The sequence below is a fragment of the Myotis lucifugus genome, unplaced genomic scaffold, assembly GCF_000147115.1.
Source record: "Myotis lucifugus unplaced genomic scaffold, Myoluc2.0 scaffold_9, whole genome shotgun sequence".
NCBI lineage: Eukaryota > Metazoa > Chordata > Mammalia > Chiroptera > Vespertilionidae > Myotis > Myotis lucifugus.
The window spans coordinates 5766214-5788826 of NW_005871057.1; the positions used below are offsets into that span (position 1 = coordinate 5766214).

Consider the following 22613-nt stretch of genomic DNA (forward strand, 5'->3'; position numbering starts at 1 on the left):
CTTTATTAGGAGCTATAATATCTATTAGAGCACATTCACCAACAATCATGTTCTTTTCCTTTAAGAAAGTCTTTATTCTTTGCATTGCCATAAAAATTTTGGAATCAACTCCTCAAATTCAACAACAGCAGTAATAACAAATCTACAGTGACCTTAGTGAGAATTGCATCAAATCTATGGATCAATTTGGAAAAAACTGACATCTTTATACTCTTAAGTTTTTTCATCTCTGATCATAATATATCTGTTTATTTACATAATTAATAACCTTCAAAAATGCCATAATTTTATGCAGAGATCTTGTGTTCTTTTGTTGAACTTGTTCCTAAGTACTTGCTATTTTTATTGCTTTTGTGGATGTTATATTCTAAAATTATATCTTTTGTTTGTGGCTGGTATAGCATTGTATATTAATTTATTGTTGGGTATTAATTTTGTACCCATAAATTTTGCTAATTTTTTAATTAACTTGCATCATTTGTATGTATAATGTGAATTGAATTAGTATTATTGGACACCCAGGTTCCAATTTTTCATGAAAAACTGGTATTTTGATTATAAAACTTCATGAGCTTATCAAGTAAATTAGAACATTTCCTCCTAATGTAGCCCCTGGAAAAGTCTGCATAAGAATTACTTCTTGTTGACTACTTGGGAAAAGTCACTAGTAAAGTAATATGGATCTGAGGTTTTTTTGTTAAGAGATCTTTTGGTTATTCGTTTCATTTTATTTATATAGAACAATTCCTATTTTCTGTTTTACCTTGACTCACTTTGGGAAAGTTATATTTTCTCTAGGAATTTTTCCATACTTTCAAATTTATTGACATAAATTAATCATAATACCATCTATCCATTTTCTGTCTGCATCACCTATACTTATGTTCCCTTTTTCATTCTTTATAGAGATTATGTATGCCTTTCCTCCTTTTTTGTGATTAAGCTTGCCAGGAGTTAGTCAATTCTATTGATCTTTACCATCAAATCAACCAACTTTTATCTCTGTTATTGCTTTTTCTTGTGTATTTGCTTTCTGGATCATTAATCTATGCTCTTTTTATTATATTATTTCTCATATAATTTTGAGTTTATTTTTCTGTACTTTTCTAACTTTTACAACAACATGATTGATATTAATTTTTAGCCTTATTTTCTAAAATGAACAACATATAAGGTTACAAATTTCTAATTATTGAGTTAGCTATATTCACTTAGATATTCTATTTAATATTATCATTATTAAGTTAAATGTCCTCTAATTTTCTCTAATTTCTAATCATAATTACCATTTATAACTGTGTTTCCTAATTTCCTATCCTATAAATATTTTATTGTTAAATTTTTTGTGCTTTCTATAGTTAAATGCACTTTGGTAAGAGAACATGTGCATCATTTCAGTCCTTTTAAGTTTTTTGAAACTTTCTTTATAGAACATAGTCAATTTTTTAAAATTCTATTTATGCTTTAAAAGTATATGTATTCTTAAATTTGGGAGTCTACTAGTAGGTCAAGAATGCTCATGGAATTGTCCATATCAAACTCATTCTTTGGTCTCTTTGTTCTATCAATTAATGTGAGATGTCTGCTAAAATCTACCATTGTGACTAGAGATTTATTTACTGTGGTAGTTTTAAAAATTACCCTTTTGTTTATTTTGAGGCTATGCTGTTAGATATCCATATATAATTTCTGTATCTTCCTTGAGAATTGAATTTTATCTCTACGAAGTGACTGGCTCTATCTCTAGCAATTCTTTTATACACTAAAGTCAATTTTGTCTGATAGCAATAGAATTGCATCTCTTTTCTTTTGACTATTAGTTGCATGGTAAACTATTTGTGGTTGGAGAATTATTTTGTTGTTGTTGTTTTTATTCTCCAAGCAATAAAGACTCAATTCAAAATCCCCACATATGGCAATATTTTCTAAAGGAGTTTATTTCTTTTCTCTTGCTTTGCTAAATTGCAGAGAAAGTTTCCTTGTAAGATCCTGGGAATGAGAGATTGGGTAGATAAAAGTTTAACTTCTTTCTAGTTCACAGTTACCTTGAAGTTGTAGTCCTTTGGGGTGACAGAATCCCTGCATTAACCTCCCTCTTTTTTATTAAATCCTAAACTTTGACTTCACACATAGTTCCTCACATAGTCATCAGATCTCAAACTCAAGATTGCCTAGTTCAGCAAAATGCCCTTGGGGCAAAAGCTGCTTCAACACAGCCTAGTTTTCAAAGTTCTTGGGATCTGAATCTGCCATTCAATGCATTTCCTATCCTTCAAAAAATTTTACAATTATTCTTTCATATCTTAACTGGAAAGACTAGACAGCGAAAGTCAATTATACCTAAGAATATATCTCAACTCTGCAGTTTACTGCAGTAAAATTGATGCAGATCACCTCTCTGAGCCTCAATATACTTCTCTGTAAAATGTAGGTACATGGTGCTATTGAGATGAATAATTGGGATTGCGGGCTTAAGACATGGAGCACAGTACCTGGAACACATGATTCACTCATTCATATGCTTTATGTTGCAAGATACAGACAAGGTGAACCCTGTTTCAGCTGTCACAGTAGGTAAGCTTTACTTCACAAATATGTCCAAAGGTTAGATTATTCAGTGGCTCAAGGACATTATCAATTATTGGGGTCTTTCTTTTCTTCCTCCCATGCTATCCCTCGGCATGTTGGCATTTTACCTACATGGTCTCCATATGACAGCATTGTCAGCCATTTTTTCTTTATGGTGAGGTCCAAAGGCCTTAAATAACATTATCCTTTGCCTCTCAGAAACTTTCCCAGCCAACTTTCATTATAGGTCAAAATGTTCTCTCATTCCCATTTCCAAACCAATCATTGGCAAAATGGTATAGGGACACAGTGATTGATAAATCAGTCATGATTCTGGGGTTGAGGATGATGTCTTTCCCTGAAGGCACATGACTGCTATAAAGACAGTTAATAGCTAAAGAAAATTGGACTTTTGTCAGACAGAAAAGGAAGAGGTTGACAGTATAGAAATAAAGTCTTCTAAAGTTGTTATTGTTATTCATTATTATTGTTATTATTATAATTATTCAATACATTAATTGATAACATGCATTCCACAGGGGGGCAGCCAAAGCTAGACCCTGAAACAAACTGTTATATTTATTTATGTTTACATTAATTCATTAATCTGGACCTTTGGCTAAAGTTATAAGATTGATTATTTTTCTAATTAATTCTTCAAGCATCTGTCTTTTTTCCTATCTTGTCACAAGATGAAAGAGCTTATCTAATTATTAAAGCTCAGAATCCACTGTACCTAATGATATTTGGGGGGAGGGAGATTATCAGTCTAATATTTCTGAAACAAGGAATTTATTTAGATTGACATGATGTTCAAAATAAATTTATATTGCCTCCTGATGATCACTTTCGTTTCTAGCTGTTCACAACAAACCACTAATTTTATTTATTTATTTATTTATGAAGAATCAACATCAAGTACTAAGGTCTCAAAATTATAGCGATGGATTCTATTTTTTTCATCTCTGAATATTATAACTTTCTTCAGACATCTACATCTTCTACACAATTCCTAACATATTATAAAGATTATAAATATTAATAGTGGTAACAGTAGTAGCAGGACAGATAATACTTCAGAGCAATGTACTATGTGCCTGGTTAGTTCTAGTATGTTTAAATATATTGTCATCTAATTTCCATTGCCATCCTGTAAATTTAATAATGAAGCATAGAGAAGACAAGTTATTTGCCCCAAATAAGCATTCTGAATCTGGATCCCATACTCTGGGCTACTGTATAATAATGTAATATAGCAGCTTGTCCCTTCAGTTATATGCAAATCCCATAAAGAATAGTTCAAAATATGCTTATTTTAATCCAAGTTGTAATCAAGTTTATACCAGGTTTCCACCAAATAAAGTCTAATTACATTGATTACCTTTTTTTTTTTTACGTAACATCTCAATCTTACTTGGATTGGCAAATAAATTCTTAGTAAATATCCTATATAATAAAACCCTAATGTGCAAATTGACTGAACAGCAGAACAACCGGTCACTATGATGGGCGCTGACCACCAGGGGGCAAATGCTCAATGCAGGAGCTGCCCCCTGGTGATAAGTGCACTCCCACAGGAGGAGCGCCGCTCAGCCAGAAGCCAGGCTCACGGCTGGCGAGCGCAGTGGCAGTGGAGGAGCCTCTCCCACCTCTGTGGCAGTGCTAAGGAGCAGCGAGCCAAGTAGTAAGGAGCAGCAAGCAGGCAGGCAGTAAGGAGTGAGGGGACCCAGACTGTGAGAGGGATCCCGGACTGTGAGAGGGATGTCCGACTGCCAGACATCCCCCAAGGGGTCCCAGACTGCAAGAGGGCACAGGCTGGGCTGAGGGACCCCACCCTCCCACCCAGCTCCAGTGCACAAATTTCATGCACCAGGACTCTAGTTATAATATAATTTGTTTATATTGATGCCATAATTTTATGTTTGAGATCTCGTTAGAGCTATAATTTACACTACTCTCACTTCTTCCTACTCCTAAACCAGTATTAGACCTTATTTTTAAAAATTTATAAATATTTACATATAAAAATATTGACAAGTGTCAACAAAAACATGTCTGAAGACTTATAATAGCTACACCATAAATAGCCAAAAATGTCATAGCAACCAAAGTGAACATTTTCAGCCTTATTTTTAGGATATATTTGTATATAAAACAGGAGGTATTTCATTATCTTACCTTAATTAATATTTGGATATTTATTGGCTTTAAGAAAAAATTTTAATATAAACAAATAAAATTTTCTGTTAAGTTTTTACATATTTTGCAGTCATAATTTTGTAGGAATTTCAAATTTAGCTCTAGACTATTTACTGAAATTATCCAATGACTCTTTTCTGAGATTTAAAACGTTTTTTATGTACAATGTATTGTATCGCTGTAGTCAATTTTAGTACAGCTGTGGTTTTCGTCATAAATTGGTAGTCAGCAAACTACATCACACATCCAAGATCATTTGTATTCTCTCTGTAGCTATTTCTAAACCCAGAGCATTTTTCTATTCCCACCTGGATGTCAGTACACAATTGTACTTACTCCTTGTTTTCTCAGTTTATATAACTGTTTCTTGTTTCATCATAATAAAATATACTATATCAATATCCAAATATAACAACATTAGCATATCCTGACTAAATCTCAGATTTCATAGACAATACGATAAATTTCTTTAGGAGAATATGAATAACATACTACACAGAACTCCCACGTTGTCTGTATTTCCAATTATTCTCTTTAACTTTCCTCTCTTTTAATTAATTTTCTTAGTTGTAAGACCCTGTTTAGATAAGGTCATGTCTGGTTCTTAAAATGGTGGTGGCTGTATAGGCATCTTTGATAAATTAGTAAGTTATGTACCATCTCACATATCCATGTGTGTATATGTATATACAAACAGGCAACCTAAATGAAACAAATCATCTATATTCTTGATATTGTGCATTCAAAATACAAGTATTATTTTCTAACCTGTTAATGAGAAATTTGAATTAGATTACCTTCAGTCTGGTAAGCTATAAAAAAAATTCTCATTACATAAGTTTCCCATACTTGGAGATATGAAGCATTGTAATCATCTCTCATCTCTGTTTTATCAGGGACTTTGAGGAAATTGATAAAATATTTACATCTGAGGGACTAATAATTGATGCCAATGATAATTAAACCATAAGACTTTATTTTCCCCCAATGAAAGCTCAATGAGGCTATCATGGTGTCATTTTGCTTTCAAATGGTGTCCTTATTACTAAACCAAGAAAAAATGAATATTAATTATGGAGAAATATTTCCTATTTTTGTGTACCAATCTTAACACTATTCTATTTATGTTTATTTTTTAAATAGACAACTATATACAGTAAATTCATTGTGATGTCACATGCAAAGTCCAAAATGCAGCTTATAAGCTTTCAAATGCTCTAGTTTTCTTAGTTTGGACTTGGGGTCTTCTACTACTTTCATTTTCTTATCTTCTGATGAGTTGAACTGAGACAGTTTATGAAAAGGTACAGCCTTTTGCATGCATTGCTACCAAGTTCCTTTCAAGTGTCACCTCCCTTTTCTTGGTTACAGAATATTTGTCAGAGTTTGATGCATATCTCCAATCTCTGGCTTTATGTATAGGGGAGGAACTGATGTGGCTATCATCTGACAGTACTATGGGAATCTCAAAATTCAGTATTCAAAACAGGCAGGATTTGTGAAGGGGTAAGAGATGGAATGGGGTCAGAGGTAAAATACTAGAGCTTTGAGTACAATGTTAGCCAAAATCCAATCCAGTCCCTGCCCTCATATAGCTTACAGTCAAGACGGGTAAACACATCAATCAAATAATCATACAACAAAGGAAATGTACAGGTTGCCTTGAGAGTTTGTAACTGGTGACTTGAACTGCACTAGACGCCAGAGAAGGCTTCCCTGGAGAAGTGATACCTGAAATCTGATGGATGAGTAAGAGTTAAGTGGGCAAGAGAACCAGGGTCTTCTCCTGTTTCCAAACAGCAGGAAGAGATTGTCGCTGGAGGAGACTAGCTCCTTTTCAGCAAATAAAAGACTTTTCAGTGTTACTGAAGAGGAGAAAGAGCCAGGAAAAGAGGTGGGTAAGAACAGGATAAAGATTTTTGGTTCTATCTGGAAGCAATATGAAGAGATAAAGGGTTTTATTCAAAGTGGTGACATTAACAGATTTATATTTTCAAAGATCATATGGCTGCAGTATGGTTTAATTATCATTGGCATCAATTATTATTTCCTCAGATATAAATACTTATTTTCTTTATCAATTTCCCCAAAGTCTCTGGCTGCAGTTTTGAGCTCTATTCTGCTTAGTTGTGGTCAGTATGCCTTTTTTAGAGTTCAGAATTGTTGTTGCAAAGTATAAAAGCAAATTACTCGTCCATCACACTAAATACATCACAGTACATGGTAATTTGTTTTTACATCTGTATTGAGTTTAAGTTATTTATTTCCATCACTGCTTCTGCCCACAGCTGTTTAAATTACCATGGAGATGTTTTATCTTTTGTCACACCATCACAGTAACTAGTCTCAACCGGAGAACTACTCTAGGTTGTGCTTGCCTCTAGAATTTATTAAATGAAATTTACATTTTCTTTCTTAAAAAAAACACCAATGTAAACCCATGCCTTAAAATTTGAGGTGCCCGATGCTGTGTTCAAACACTTTACTCCTCAGGGAGAAGCTCTGGGTTTTCAATTCCCTCCTGATTGTGGATTTCAGCAAGGGGTGAGGTTGATGGCAAAATTGTGTCCTAACCTCTCCTACCCACTTCAGGTGTGTTTTTTCTCATTTTTTAATCTGCAGTCATCACTCAGTCAGCCTTTAGGGTTTTTAAAGAATAAATTGTACCATATGTAGCTGTAGTCTCATTGTGTCTGTGAGAAGAGGTGAGTTTAGGATCTTTCTGTGTAACCATTTTGAACTGTAACCCCTTAAACTGTCAAAAAATTACTTCTTTTTTGAGCTGATCTATTTTTTCTGACCATTCCTGGTCCTTTTTGGTTAATGTCAATGCCAATCCTCCTGCCATTTTAGCTCCATTGACCTAAAATATATTATTCTGCTCTTTAAATTTCCACATGACAGAATCTTTGTGTTTTCTAGTGCAATTTCAAACTTCCCTTTTATCTTCTGCAAGTTTTGGAGCTGTTCAACATAGACATCTGACCTCTAATTTCTATATCTGTTCATTCCTTCTCAAAGGCTAGGATAAAAGATCTTCTCTGAAGCTGCTTCCATCCAAAGAAAAGTCATCTCCTGAACCAGGTCCCTTTGAGGCAAGTATTCCTTGCTCACCAACCATGGGATTCTAGTAGCCACTCCTCTTCTCCGAGTAACAGCAATTTCTTATTCAATTTTCTTCTTTGGTTTTGCAATGTTTTTGTTTGTTGGTTTGTTTGTTTGTTTGTTTGTTTGTTTTGCTGTATGGCTATCCTGCACTGATAACTAGTTCTTGAACCATCACAGGAGTCCTTGGGCTAACAATCAGGAATTCAGAAACAAGTGTCTAAAAAGTTCCAAACCAGCACTTTCCAGAAAGAGTTTGTGTGTTTCTCTGGAACTCCAATTATTATGGCTGCCATCCAACACCTACAGATCACCTGGCTCTGGTGGCCAGTGGAGCTTATGCTTGTAGTCCCACAGGACAGTATATATTTGCATACTTTTAAAGTATGCTGCCTGTGGGTCTGGTTTGCAGTCAGCCTGAACCTGGGTGATGAAATCCTCCCCTTTGGGACACTCACAGGTCTTGACACACCCTAAACTACAAGGAGCTATTAAAAATTTATTAGGCTGCTTGGGCAAGCACAAAGTGTTGAGAGACAACCAAGGGTAGGGCAGAATTAAATGACTTACACTCCTTCAAGACTGGGGAGAGGTGGTTGTTTCACTTACTGTATAGAAACCAACACAGAGATTCAAGCAAAAATGAAGAAACAAAGGAATATATCCCAAGTGAATGAACAAGATAAACTTCAGGGGAAAACCTTAATGAAATTTATTTGACAAAGAGTTTGAAGTAATGGTCATAAAAATGCTCATCAAACTGGGGAGAATGGATGAACAAAGTAAGAAGTTCAACAGAGATGGAAAACATAAGAAACTAGCAAATAGAAATGAGGGAGCTAAAGAATGCAATAACTGAAATGTAAAATACACTAAAGGGTTCAACAAGAGACTAGATGAAGCAGAATAAAGAATTAGTCAACTTGAAGGCAAGGCACGGGAAATCACAATCAGAGGAGCATAAAATAAAGAAAGAAGTAAAAAGTGAATATAACTTAAGGGACTTATGGAACAACATCAAACAAATTAATATTTACATCAAAGGGCTTCCAGAACATGAAAAGAGAGAACAAGGGACAAAAATTTAATTTGAAGTAATAATGGCTAAAAATATCCCTATCTTGAGTAAAAGGACAAAATCCAAATACAGAAAACCCAGAAAATTCCAAATAAGATGAACCCAAAGAGAGCCACACTAAAATACATTATAATTAAAGTGTCAAAAGTTAAAGACAAGGAGAGAACATTTAAAGCAGAAAGAGAAACATTTGTTATGTACAAGGGAACACCCATAAAACTGGAAGATTTTTCAGCAGAAACTTTTTAGGCTAAAAGAGATTGGCATCATGTATTCAAAATGGGAAAAGAAAAACAGTTTCAACCAATACTATTTTACCTGGAAAAGTTACCATTCAGAAGAGTTTTCCAGACAAGCAAAAGCTAAAAGAATCCAACATTACTAAACTGGCCTTATAAGAAATATTAAATGAACTTCTTTAAGCTGCAAAGAAAGGGTGCTAATTAATAACAAGAATACATTTGAAAAAATTAATCTTGCTGGAAAGGTAATATATGGTAAAGGTAGTGAATTAATCACATAAAATTAATATGAAGGTTAAAAGATAAAAGTTGTAAAAAGAGCTATGATTACAAGAATTAGTTAAGTGATGCACAAAATTAAAAGATGTAAATGTTATATAAGAAACATAAAATATGGGGGAGAGAATAATAATGTTACACTTTACAATGGGACAAAACTTAATTTGTTATCAACTTAAACTGTTATAGAGATAAGTTGTTATATATAAACCTTATGGTGAGCATAGAGCAAACACCTATAGTAAATACACGCAAAAATAAAGAAAAAGAAAAATTACCATACCATTAAAAAAGTCATCAAACACAAGGAAGAGAATAAGAGAGGAAACTGAGAGAAATTACAAAAACCACCAGAAAACAATTAGCAAAATGTCAATAAGCGCATACCTATTAATAATTACTTTAAATGTAAATGAATTAAATTCTCTAATCAAGAGACATTGAGTGGTTGCTCAGCCAGTGTAGTTCAGTAGTTGAGCATTGACCCATGAACCAAGAGGTCACTGGTTAGCTTCCCCATCAGGGCACATGCCTGGGTTTCAGGCTCAATCCCCAGTAGAAGGCAGTTGATTAATGTTGATTAATGTTTCTCTCCCTCTCCCTTTCGCTCTCTCTAACCAAAAAATAAATAAATAAATGAATAAATAAATTTTTAAAGAGACATAGAGTGACTGAATTGATTTTAAAAAAAAGACCCATCTGTATACTGCCTATAAAACCCAATTTTAGATGTTAAGGACACCTGCAGACTAAAAGTGAAAAGATAGGAAAATGCATTGCATGAAAATGGAAACCAAAAGAAAGCTGGAGTAGCTATACATATATCAGACAAAATAGACTTTAAAACAAAACTGTAATTAGAGATAAATAAGAGTATTACTTAATGATCAAGGGGTCAATCCAACAAAAGGATTATAACATTTGTAAATATTTATGAACCTAACAAAGGATCACCTAAATATATAAATGAAATATTGACAGATATAAAGGGAGAAAGGCACAGCAATATAATAATAGTTAGGGGACTTAAATACCCCACTTAAATCTGGATATATCATCCAGAAGAAATCAATAAGCAAACACTGACCTTAAACAACATGTTAGATCAGATGAAGTTAACAGATATATATTCCATTCAAAAAGCAACAGAATATGCATTCTTTTCAAGTACACATGGAACATTTTCTGAGATAGATCATATGTTAGGCCACAAAACAGAAATTAACAAATTTAAGAGGACTGAAATCATATCAAGCACCTTTCCATCTAGTTTGAAACTAGAAATTAATTTTATGAAGGAAACTGGAAAATTCCAAAAATATGTGGAGATTAAACAACATGCTACTGAACAACCAATGAGTTAAAGAAGAAATTAAAAGTGCCTTAAAACAAACAAAAAATGGAAATGTAATACACAAAAAATGTATGGGATTCAGCAAATGCAGTTCTAAGACGAAGTTCATAGCAATAAATGTCAATGCCAAAAAACCAGAAAAGTCTCAAATAAACTAACTTTACACCTCAAGGAACTATGAAAAGAACTACTAATTCTCAAAGTTAGTAGAAGGAATGAAATTGTTAAAAAAGAAAATAGGAAAGATCAATGAAACTAAAAAGAAAATAGAAAAGAGCAATGAAATTAAAGTCTGGTTCCCGAAAAGGGAAACAAATTTGACCAACCTTTGGCTAGACTCACCAAAAATAAAAATAGAGAGAACACAAATAAATAAAATCATAAATGATTTTATACCACAAAAATACAAAGGATCGTAAGAGACTATTATGAACAACTCACTATACACCAACTAATTGCACAGCCCATATGTTTATTCTGACACCTTCCTGATTGCTCCATAATTGCAGCAGTTCCAGGCTGTCTGTCAAGATCAAGGAGGACCTTGTATTCCCTGGCTTCACCAAATTCAGTTAAGAATTTACACAACATTTCCATGGGCCTGATTGAGCAAGTGGAGAAGCAGACTTCAGTCACGAACCTCCTGGCCTCCTTCGATGCCTAGAGCACCTGGGACTAACTGGTGGTCCACCTGCAGCTGCCCACCTCAGACTACCTTCAGCATGACAGTGCATTCTTCAAAAACATCATCAAGGGTGGATCGACTGTCGGAGTTCTGCCATTAGGAACTGGAGCCCATGTGCATGGGAAGTGACTACACCCACATGATCATGCTGGCCCAGGCCCTCAGTGTCTCCATTTAGATGGAAGGCATAGACCATGGCAAGGGGGCACCACCAACCCACACATCTCCTCTGAAGACTCAGAGCCCAAGGTCTTGCTTCTCTGCCAGCCTGAACACTACAACATCCCCTACAAATAGGGCTGACCCCGGCCTGTCGCTACCCTGACTGCCCTCCTCTCTGCCATGCTCTAGACACGTACAAAGGAGTTTTTGTGGTTTTAAATGGTCATCATTTACTCCCATCATCCTTTCCCTGTCACAGAACTTTCCACATTTTATTAAAGAGGATGCTAATGGTGAAAAAAATTATATGCAAAAGTCCCAGGCAATAGCCAGACATTTATATATATAAATATATAAATGAAATATGTGCATGGATAGGGTCCCTAGGCCTGGCTGGCGATCAGGGCCAATCAGGTTCCCCACCTCCTGGCCTCCCTGCCTCCTCCTTTCCTCGCTCCCTCAGCACCCCACCAATGCCGCTGGTCACCTGCCATGTTTCCACACCGCCCCCTGGTGGTCAGCGCATGTCATAGCAAATGATCGAATTCCCGGTCTCCCGGTAGAACTCCTGAGGGGACAATTTACATATTAGCATTCTATTATATAGGATATTTTAAAGATTATTGCTATGATATTTGTACTGTTTTTGGAGATGTGCCTTAATACATGAAAATAGGAAACAGCTAAAATTATCTCATGCTCAGCAACACACAAGGTGTTTTTCTGAAATAAATGTATTGTCTACTAAAGGCATCAATTCAAAGCCATGTATCATATTTTTAATAAGAGCATTATCCAGTTTCTAGCTTCTCTCAGCTATTTTATTTCACTAATCCATTATTACTTTTTCACAAATCTTGAGAAAAGGAAACGCTAAAATTATATAATTTAAGTGACTAGGAAATTAATAAATAAGCTAAAAAAATATGTCATGAAAACAGTTAATTCTAAAGCACTTTCTTCATTGGTCCTCTTATAAACTGAACACATTTGAAGTAAACTAAAGTATCAACTGTCCTGTCTGGACAAGTCTTGCCAATCTGTCACATATCTACATTCCATTTGTTATTTCTCCTCTCAATTTGTAGAAGTTCTAAAAAAAAACCCCACTTTCTAAGAATAATAGCATGAATATATTGAAACAGCAACCTTATTTGTAAGTGTTGTTTTCTATTGCTCTTTTCTGGTAAAACTAGCTCCATACTCCACCCAGTGGGATTTATTCACAAAAGGATTAAAAGGAAAAGAGGAGGTAGAGAATAGAGGGAAAGAGAAGAACAATAAGAGAAGGTGGAGGAGAAGATAAGGGGGTCCAGGGGGCTGAGGAAGACATAGAGGAATATGAAGTAGAAGAAAAAGAAAAAGCCCTTTTTCCTTTCTAATCCCATGGTTGGAAAACCTGGGTGTCTAACTTTACCTTTAACCCAAATGCTAATTTTCCAAGGATAACTACTGCTGAGCTATACTCAAAAGTGTCTCCCTCTGTTAAACAAAATGCAATCTTGCTATGGTCATGAAGCATAATATAGTATTACAAATGTATAATTAATAATGCTAATCTATTACATTTGACAATATTTCATTGTTTCAGCAATCTAGAAAAATATACTTTAGAAGCTCCAATTTAATACTGCTTGAAAATATGTTCAAAATGAGGCCATTTTAATGCCTTCATATTTTAAAATTCCTTTCAGAGGCATTATTTTAAATGAATACAGAAGTATTTTATGTAGGAAGATATCTAAAGAGAATTTATGTATTTTCCCCATTGGAAGCAATTTAAATGAATTTTTGGAATTGGTAAATCTTTAAATACATTGATTCATTCATTCAACAAATATTTATTGAAACTCTACCAAGTGTTGGGAGCTGGGGTTTATAAAGATAATTAAAACAATGTCTTTCCCTCATAGACTTCTTTCTTGTGAGGAGATAGTCTGTAAGCATACAAAAAAACATAGCAGATAATATCAAATAATAATAAACACTTAAAGAAATCAAAGCTTAGCTAAATTAAATTATGTTAAGAAAATATAAGCAATTTGACCAAGAAATGTCTGTCTAAGGGAGTGATATTTGAGCAAGGAACAAAATGATATAAGAGGAATACAATGTTGTTGAAGAGCATTTCAGAATAAGGGAATATAATGGAAAGGGCTGAGGTGAGCATGTATTCAAATAACATCACAACAGTAAGTTGCATTTTCTTCAAGTAAGCATATAAGACCTGAAAATAATAAAATATTTTGAAAGAAGTCACTGATTTCTTGTAAAACATAGCTGGCCCAATTTCAACCAAAGACTTTGATAACCATTATATTCTCCTGATAAAAGTAAATAGCAAGAATTAGTTTTATTTCAATTAATTTGAAGTGGCTATAAATTGACAAGGTTATGTCCCTAGATATATGTCAAATTTTTTTTCTCTATAATGCATCTTCATCTCCATTCTGAATCAATATTGTACCAGATGGAAAAATACACAATATCCAATTCCAAGTCACTTCTGTTATTTCAAACAACCTCCCCCAATGACATAAAGTCAAGTAGGTTTATACAACACCATGACATGGAGGTAGGAGGGTGGATTTACAGGTAGGAAGTGCAATCTGTTTCCTTTTCTCATTTATTAAACTTAAAAATCCATCCAGGTTCTTTGATATGCTCTTTTTGCTACACTGGCAACTGCCGAGGGATTTTGCCTTCTCTCCAAGTTAGTGGTTTTCAACCTTTTTCATCTCATGGCACACATAAACTAATTACTAAAATTCTACAGCACACCAAAACGTATATTTTTTGCCAATCTAACAACAACAAAAAAAGATACGGAGTATAATTTTGATTCATTCACACTGGACAGCTATTGCTGTGTTGGATGTTATTATTTTTTTTTTATTTGACAATCTAAGGGAAAAGGGGTTAGTGCACTGGGGAAATAGTCAGGCATTGCATGTTTTTTTTTTAAAATATATATTTTATTGATTTTTTACAGAGAGGAAAAGAGAGGGATAGAGAGTTAGAAACATCGATCAGCTGCCTCCTGCACACCCCCTACTGGGGATGTGCCTGCAACCAAGGTTTGTGCCCTTGACCGGAATCGAACCAGGGACCTTTCAGTCCGCAGGCCGACGCTCTCTCCACTGAGCCAAACCGGTTAGGGCAGGCATTGCATGTTTTAAAAATTCTTGCAGCACACCAGTGCACCTGCCACGGCTCATTGGTTGAAAATCGCTCCTCTAAGTCAATAACCACATGGTCCCTGATATTTTCCACTCTGTTGTCATCACCACAAGATCCATTAGGTCCTCATCATTCTCAGCAACAAAAGAAAACAATGGCTGCTTCTCATATCTCATGACAGCATTTGTAGATCAAGATACATCCCAAGTCTCCTTTCAAGAAGGGTTTGGGGAGAGCAGTCAGGAGAAAGCCTTTAGCTGCCAGCCCCTTCTTAGTCTATCTCAGCTGCAGTGAGCTGCCTTGCCTGGGCTCACGCACATTGCTGGGTGGTCCAAGCCAAATAACAAAACAAAGTAGGGGGTAGACCACCCAGCCATTTAGACCCACCCAGGAAACTCTAAATAGCAATTCTTATTCCAAAACTTTCCATGAGGTTGGCCACATATACTATATCACAGCTAGGCTTCTTCTGTCCCATCCTATTTCCCCCCACTATCTTTTGAAGATATTAAACCCCTAACATACACCTTGCACCCCAAACTCTGTCTTGGCATCTGCTTCTGAAGAACCTCACTTGTAAAAGATCTTACATCAATTTAATATGCCTACTGTACACTCTTCTGCTGAGGTATCTGATACAATTTTCCCAGTTCTATTTTCCCACACCATGGTTATCAGTGCAATGTGTCATTCTGCTACCAGGCAACCAGGTGGTAGGTGACTCACAAGTTCACTCTAATTTCACATCCCCAAACCCAGAGGGTGTTTTTTTACCACCTACCTTGGAACTAACCCTAGAATGGGAGGCATGAGTGTCCTTCTCAGAGGCCCATTATTCTCCTATATTATTCCTTCTCCAACTCTTCTCTCACCTCTGAACTGCAACTATAAAAACTGATTTAGCAAGTTTCTCCCACACATGTAGTCTGATCATGGCTTCTAAGTTTAAAAGTAAAATGTCATACCGTTTTTCTCTGTTCAAAGGACAACTTACCCCCACTCACTCACCCCCACTAATCACCCCCAACCATCGGGAAACTGCTAGATGTCATTCACACACCACCACCACCCCCTCTCAACAAAGAAAGCTCATATGCAGGCAAAATGCAAAGAAAGGCCAAGATGATAGATTTAAGCGATCAAACAAAACCATTTTGCTGGCATTCAAGCCACAGAATCAGTAACTGTGGACCCCAGAATTGTTCTTATTGCCACCTTCCTGAAGTTGATAATTTTGCACTCTGAAAACTATCCCAGGATCCTTGCAATGTTTTGTGTGTTTTTTTCATAAGTTGGTATAACTTGGGGTCCATTTTATGCAACCAAAATAGTACACCTTACAAAAATACATTGGAACAATACCTATTGATGATCTTTTATCTATAAAAAGACTCACAATTTTCCAAGGGCTGTCCCTATTCCAACACACACACACACACACACACACACACACACACACACTTCTAGACCACGGAATTATCCTGTCTCTGAATAATAAGTTAATCTACTTAACATACTCACATACTCCCAACTCACAAAGCCATTTCAGCCTTTTTATCCTGGGAAATTTGTGTCATATTATTTGTGTATACAATTTGAACAAGATGTGCTCTATTGTCCTAGTGTTGAACGTCATATCTACTTCCTTAAGGAAGTCCAAACATTCCTGAAATAGATAATTAATGGTAAGTGATAGAGTAATTAATGATGAGTGATAAAGTAATTCATTTATCAATGAGAACATCCAATGATTTAAAAAACCTCTGGTTCTTATTGGTTTTATTTCCCAATCCTTGACATCAGCCAATCCTTTTAACACACCTTCTAAAAAAGAATCCCTCATTTCACAACATAATATAGTCTCCAGAGTCTGTAACTCAAATTTCACTTTAAAAACTTTCTCAGCTGCTTATGATTGAAACTGATGGACCTAAATTATTATACTACAACAGAAGCCAAGAAGAACCCCACATTTTGGCTCTTCTTCCTGTGTGTGAAATTCTTAAAGGAGCTCAGTTCAGCAGAACACAACTATGTACTCTATGTGAATAATGAAACCACAAGAACCACATTTAAAGTCGGATGTCTTTACTAGAAGCGTGGGGATAAGTCACAATGTAATACATGCAACCAACTGCCACAGCTTAAAATAACTCTGTATAATTATCTACTACCAGGTGACAAAGATAGTAATTGCTGTTCTGTGTGTATCTTGAGATCATAAACAAGCCTACAAATCTAACCTAAAACCTAGATATCTAAACCACAGGTGTGCAGCCCGCCAGTTCTGGGTCTTGCTCAGTGAGGGTGGGGCCAGCCGGGTCTGGGTCTCAAGTGATTTTGAGGCCTGCACAGGTGTGCAGGGACTTGACTCAGGGTCCCGAGGCATGACCCAGAGTCTGACAAGAGGGAGGAGGGAGCCTGATACTCGCACCCACGGTACACACAGCAGAGTGGTGGGAGCCCCATCCTTCACAGAATCAGCTATTGGTCAGCTTGCTGTCAGCACCCTGACAGCCAGGAATCCATTCACCCCCGCCATAGACCCTGACAGCAGGGAGGTGGGGATATGTCTAAAGGCCAACTATTGGCACAAAGTACCTCTGAAGCCGAAAGAAGCCATTGTTGGCGACACAATGTATCATTTTGTTATTGTTTATTTATTAATAAATTTACATACTATTTTAATATACATTTTACTACATTCCTTTCATCTCTGATACTTCTATTATAGAGAAAGGGCAAATAACAATATTAAAATATTTCCTCTACTTAATTTCCTTTTAATGTGGATAGAGCGTCGGCCTGCGGACTCAAGGGTCCCGGGGTTCGATTCCAGTCAAGGGCATGTACCTTGGTTTCGGGCACATCCCCAGTGGGGAGTGTGCAGGAGGCAGCTGATCGATGTTTCTCTCTCATCGATGTTTCTAACTCCCTATCCCTCTCCCTTCCTCTCTGTAAAAAATCAATAAAATATATTTTAAAAAAAATATTTCCTCTACTTAATTCCCTTTTAATGTGCATGAATTTCATGCACCTGGCCACTAGTCCAATATAATACATAAGAAGGAAAATGTGAGCATAAAAAAATAGCAAAAGATAAAATGGTGAAAATAAATAAAAATTAATAATAATTACCATAAATATAATTTTTAAGTACTGTACCTAAAATATATGAACCCCAAATAATTACAAGTGAAAAATAGAAAAAAGTCATCAAATACTGATAGCAAATATTAATCAAAAGAAAGCTGGCAGAAGACAAAATAGACTTTATAGATTACATATATATATGGAGAAATATATATATGGCATAGTGATTCAACAATAAAACAAAATATTCACCAGGAAGATGTTAGGGGTATAAACTAATATGTACATAATAACATAACATTTAATTATTCTAATTGTCACAACAAACTTATAAACTAGCTACTGTTATTATGTACGTTTTACAAATGAAAAAACTTGGACACTAGTTTGCCCAGAATCACACATGTAGTACATGATAGAGCTGAGACATACCTATTCATACCACAGTCACTTAAAATTCAAAAGATCATAAAAATATAAATTGAAATATAGAGTTGAAAGCAACTCCTGCAATTTATGACAAAAGCAGCAAACTCTCTGTTCCTATATTAAAGGAAAAATTAAAAATGAATATATGCTTCTGGGGTATCAAGCTGCAAGCTGACCTGAGAGAATTAGTAAAGTCCTTCCTATCAGCTCTTACAGCAATTATCTCCACTTCTCGGACATTTTAATGTTGTCTCTTACAATTAATCTCCTTAAATACATTACAAGGATTTTTGAGTTCAGAAGTCATGGAATAGAATTAGTTGTTGCGTCCAGAAAACCTTATAGAGTATATTACACATGAAATTTATATAAATCTTTTATCCAGTATCTGACAATAGTAGGTAGTCAATAAATATTGGCTCTCTGAACATTAGAATGGGGTGGGTGGTAGGAATGAGTTTTAGAGTCAATTTGGTTTGAATAACACCTATTCTGCTTCTAAGCTATGTGACATAGGTCAATTTTCTTAATTTCTTTGATATATGGTTATCTCATCAGTTAATAGTCATATAGTAATATCCACCTTATTGTTGTATGCATTGGCATTAGTGTATAATAGACAATGAAACGTAGTAGGTGCTCAATAAATATGTTTTCCCTCCATTAGATTATTGATCTTTACATGATCTTGATCCCTGAGTTTAATATTTTTCAGAGTTCTCCAGAAAAACAGAACCAATGGAGACTGAGAAGTGCCACAATCTGCCATATGGAAGCTGGAAACCCAGGAAAGCCAGCACTGTGGTTCAAAGGCCTGAGAGCCTGCCAGTCGGAAGGCCTGAAAACCAGGAGCACCAAGGGTCGGAGAAGATTGATGTTCCAGTTCAAGCAGTCATGCAGAGAAAGATTGAATTAAACTTCCTCTGCCTTTTTATTTGATTCTGGCCCTCAATGGATTGGTTGAGGCCCATCCACATTGGGAAAGGCGATCCGTTTTACTCAGTTCACCAATTCTAATGCTAATCTCTTCCAGAAACACCCTCGCAGAAATAATGTTTGTCCAGCTATCTATGTATTCCATGGCCCAGTTCTGCTCTCACATAAAATTAACCATCACAAGTTTATTACAGACATCAGATCCAGAGTCAATAAAGTATTGGTCTTGAATCTTTCTGAGTACAGAATGTCAAACACAGATCACATCCAGAGCGCAGTCTCAGACATTAATAGTGAAGCTACCCAGACAGACAAAAATAAACAGCTCAGACAGAAACAGGTGCTCTAAAAATATTAGATGAATGAGATACTAGAGAATAACTCTAAAATGTGTAGAATAATGCAACCAGAGGAAAAGTATGCATCAGAAAATGCTCACTGGCATGCTACAGTCAGGAGTAAGGAGCTGTCTGCATGGACATACACTTTAATTAGGTACATTAGCGGGTGGTGGGTGGAAAAGTTGGATAGCACAAATTACAAATTCTACAAATAGTAACCTGCTCAACAAAAAGGAAAAAAATGTGCATCTTTTCAACCTGGATTCCTCCAGGTTAGACCTTCCACAACAAAACCAGAGATTCTATTCTGAAAGATGAAACTGTCCTTGTAATGAAAGAGTAGGGTCCTCGGGCACTGGTCCTTCTGACTTCTGTAGCCTTAGTCAGATCCAAAGCCTAAACTGAAATCCAGGAAAGATTATCAACTGCCATGAAAAAATAGAACTTCATCTATTTTATGAAATTTCTTAGCACTTGTGTTTGTGTCTGATACATCTTTACCTCCAGCACCTGGCATCTCAGGACTATTATTTCAATGAAACTCATGTTTCAACAAAGGACAGAAATCTTTGAATCTGTCACACCAGCTGATTGGTCAACCTGTCTAAACCTCTCTTTGATTAATCATTCTGTTTTTCTGATTGATCATTCTATTTTTCTCTGATTAATCACAGATTCCAATCATCCCTCTTTAAATATATTTCCACCAAAGTATAAGAGAAAATATTTACTTATCGAACTCAATGATACTTGAAAAGCTCTTTCCTGGCACCCAATAAGTCATTTTGTTGTTCACAACTTGCAGAGGTTGCTATGCAACCATAGTGGGAGAAGGGGGGTTTTCAAGCCAGAGAATATGGGCACATGAATTAGTATGATCGAATAAAATTAGTTGAATGTGTATGTGTAGGCAAATGCTATATAACTTATCAGACAGTAATAAGCTGAAAGTATAAAGCAGTTTTCTGCAAGGAAAAAAGTAGCAGATTTTCCAGTTAGAAGCTGACATAATTCTTACAGTTAATTAGGCCGATCATTTAATTTGATCACTCAAATTGCAGCAGCAGCATAAGGTGCAAAGAAAAGAACAGTGGGTGGACAGTTAGCTACTAAATTGGGTAGGCAGCAAACACCAGTATAGCAATCTTTTTTCTTTTTCCATTGTGCGTAGGAAGAACATAGAATATATAAAACTAGAGCTTTATACTAAACCACGTGTGACAGTCATTGTAACAAGATGGAATACATGATATTCAAAACTTCACAGTTTTATGCAAGCAAAAATTAAAGATACACTAGAAATATATATGAACAGAGCCTATATGATCTGTAAAGGCAAAAGTAAAACAGAGGTGTTCAAATGGAAGAAATGTTTTCTCTCCTACAGAAATAGTCTCAACTTCAGATGGTCTTTCTCCCTAAAAACTCCCAAAGCTTTATGTACTAAAAAGATGTTTTTAAGTCTTTCTCACTTAGGAAAAAAGTAGCATAAACGCGATTGTTTTTCTAAATTCTGTTTGGGCAGTTACCTTTATCAATGCCTACTCCTGTAGTTGAACAAGTTGTGTTTATTACTCACTGAAGTAAGGGGAAAGATGCATGGGGAATTGTGGGCCATCTCTGTAGAACAAGCATGTCAAACTCGCGGCCTGTGGGCTGCATGTGTCGTTTATTTGGCCTGTATTAGCCTTTGAGTTTGACAAGCTTGCTGTAGAGGGTGTTAGAAAGTATATTAGAGGATTTTGGCTTTGGTTTGGTGCTTTTGAGGAGAAACTAAGAAAGCAGGGGTTCACTCTAGATGCTGTTAGAAAGCAGGGACAATTCTGGGTTGGGTCTCTCAACAAACCTTATCTATATAGATCAGCGATTTTTAACCAGTGTGCCAAGGCACATGGGTGTGCTGCAGGAGGTACACTGGTGTGCCCCAAGAATTTTTAAAACATGCAATACCTGACTATTTAGTCATGGGCACTGACCTCTTTTTCCTTATATTATCAAATATAAAAATTACAATAGCCAACGCAACAATAGCATCTGGTGTGAATAAGTCAAAATTATACCTTTTTTTGTCAGATCTGCAAAAAATATATTGTTTTGGTGTGCTGCAGAATTTAAGTAATTAGTTTATGTGTGCCATGAGATGAAAAAGGTTGAAAATCTCTGATAGTAGATAGCTGACAAGAGTAATGCTGAAGCTGTAATTGGTAATGAAGTAGCAGTTGTTTATGTCAGCCAGAAGAGGGCCCTTATTATTTTTGTAGCAGGCACAGTGACCTTGTTTTTCTGCAGAGGGAAGGCTGGGGAGGGTGAGTGGGTGGGAAGAGATCAAGCAAAAAACTTGTATGCCTATATGCATTATCCATGGACACAGACAATAGTGTGGTAAAGGCCGAGGGCAGGGGTGAGGGGTGGGCTAGAAGAAGTCAATGGGGGGAAAAAGGAGACATAATACTTTCAACAATAAAGATTTTAAATAAATAAATAAATAAATAAATAAATAAATAAATAAATACAAGTGGGGGAAAATAAAAAAAGCTATGAAGGCCCAGGCCAGGTAGTTCAGTTAATTAGAGCATTATCTCCTTCACTAAGATTGTGGGTTCAATCTGGTCAGAGCACATACACAAATCACCCAATGAATACATAAAGAAGTAGAACAACAAATTGATGCCTCTCTCTCTCTCTCTCTCTCTCTCTCTCTCTCTCTCTCTCCCCTCTCTCTCTCCATCTATCTCTATATTTCTCTTCCTTCCTCTATCTAAAATCAATAAATAAAAAATTTAAAAATAAATTAAGCCCTGACCTGTTTGGCTCAGTGGATAGAGTGTTGGCCTGCAGACTGAAGGGTCCCAGGTTCGATTCCCGTCAGGGGCATGTACCTTGGTTGCGGGCACATCCCCATTTGGGGGTGTGCAGGAGGCAGCTGATCAATGTTTCTCTCTCATCAATGTTTCTAACTCTC

At 35.8% G+C, this 22613-nt stretch overlaps 1 pseudogene; it reads left to right on the plus strand.

The window, feature by feature from the left end:
• Nucleotides 1-11807, plus strand: part of LOC102434972 — a 35605-nt pseudogene extending 23798 nt beyond the window's left edge.
• The last annotated feature ends 10806 nt before the right edge of the window (nucleotides 11808-22613 follow it).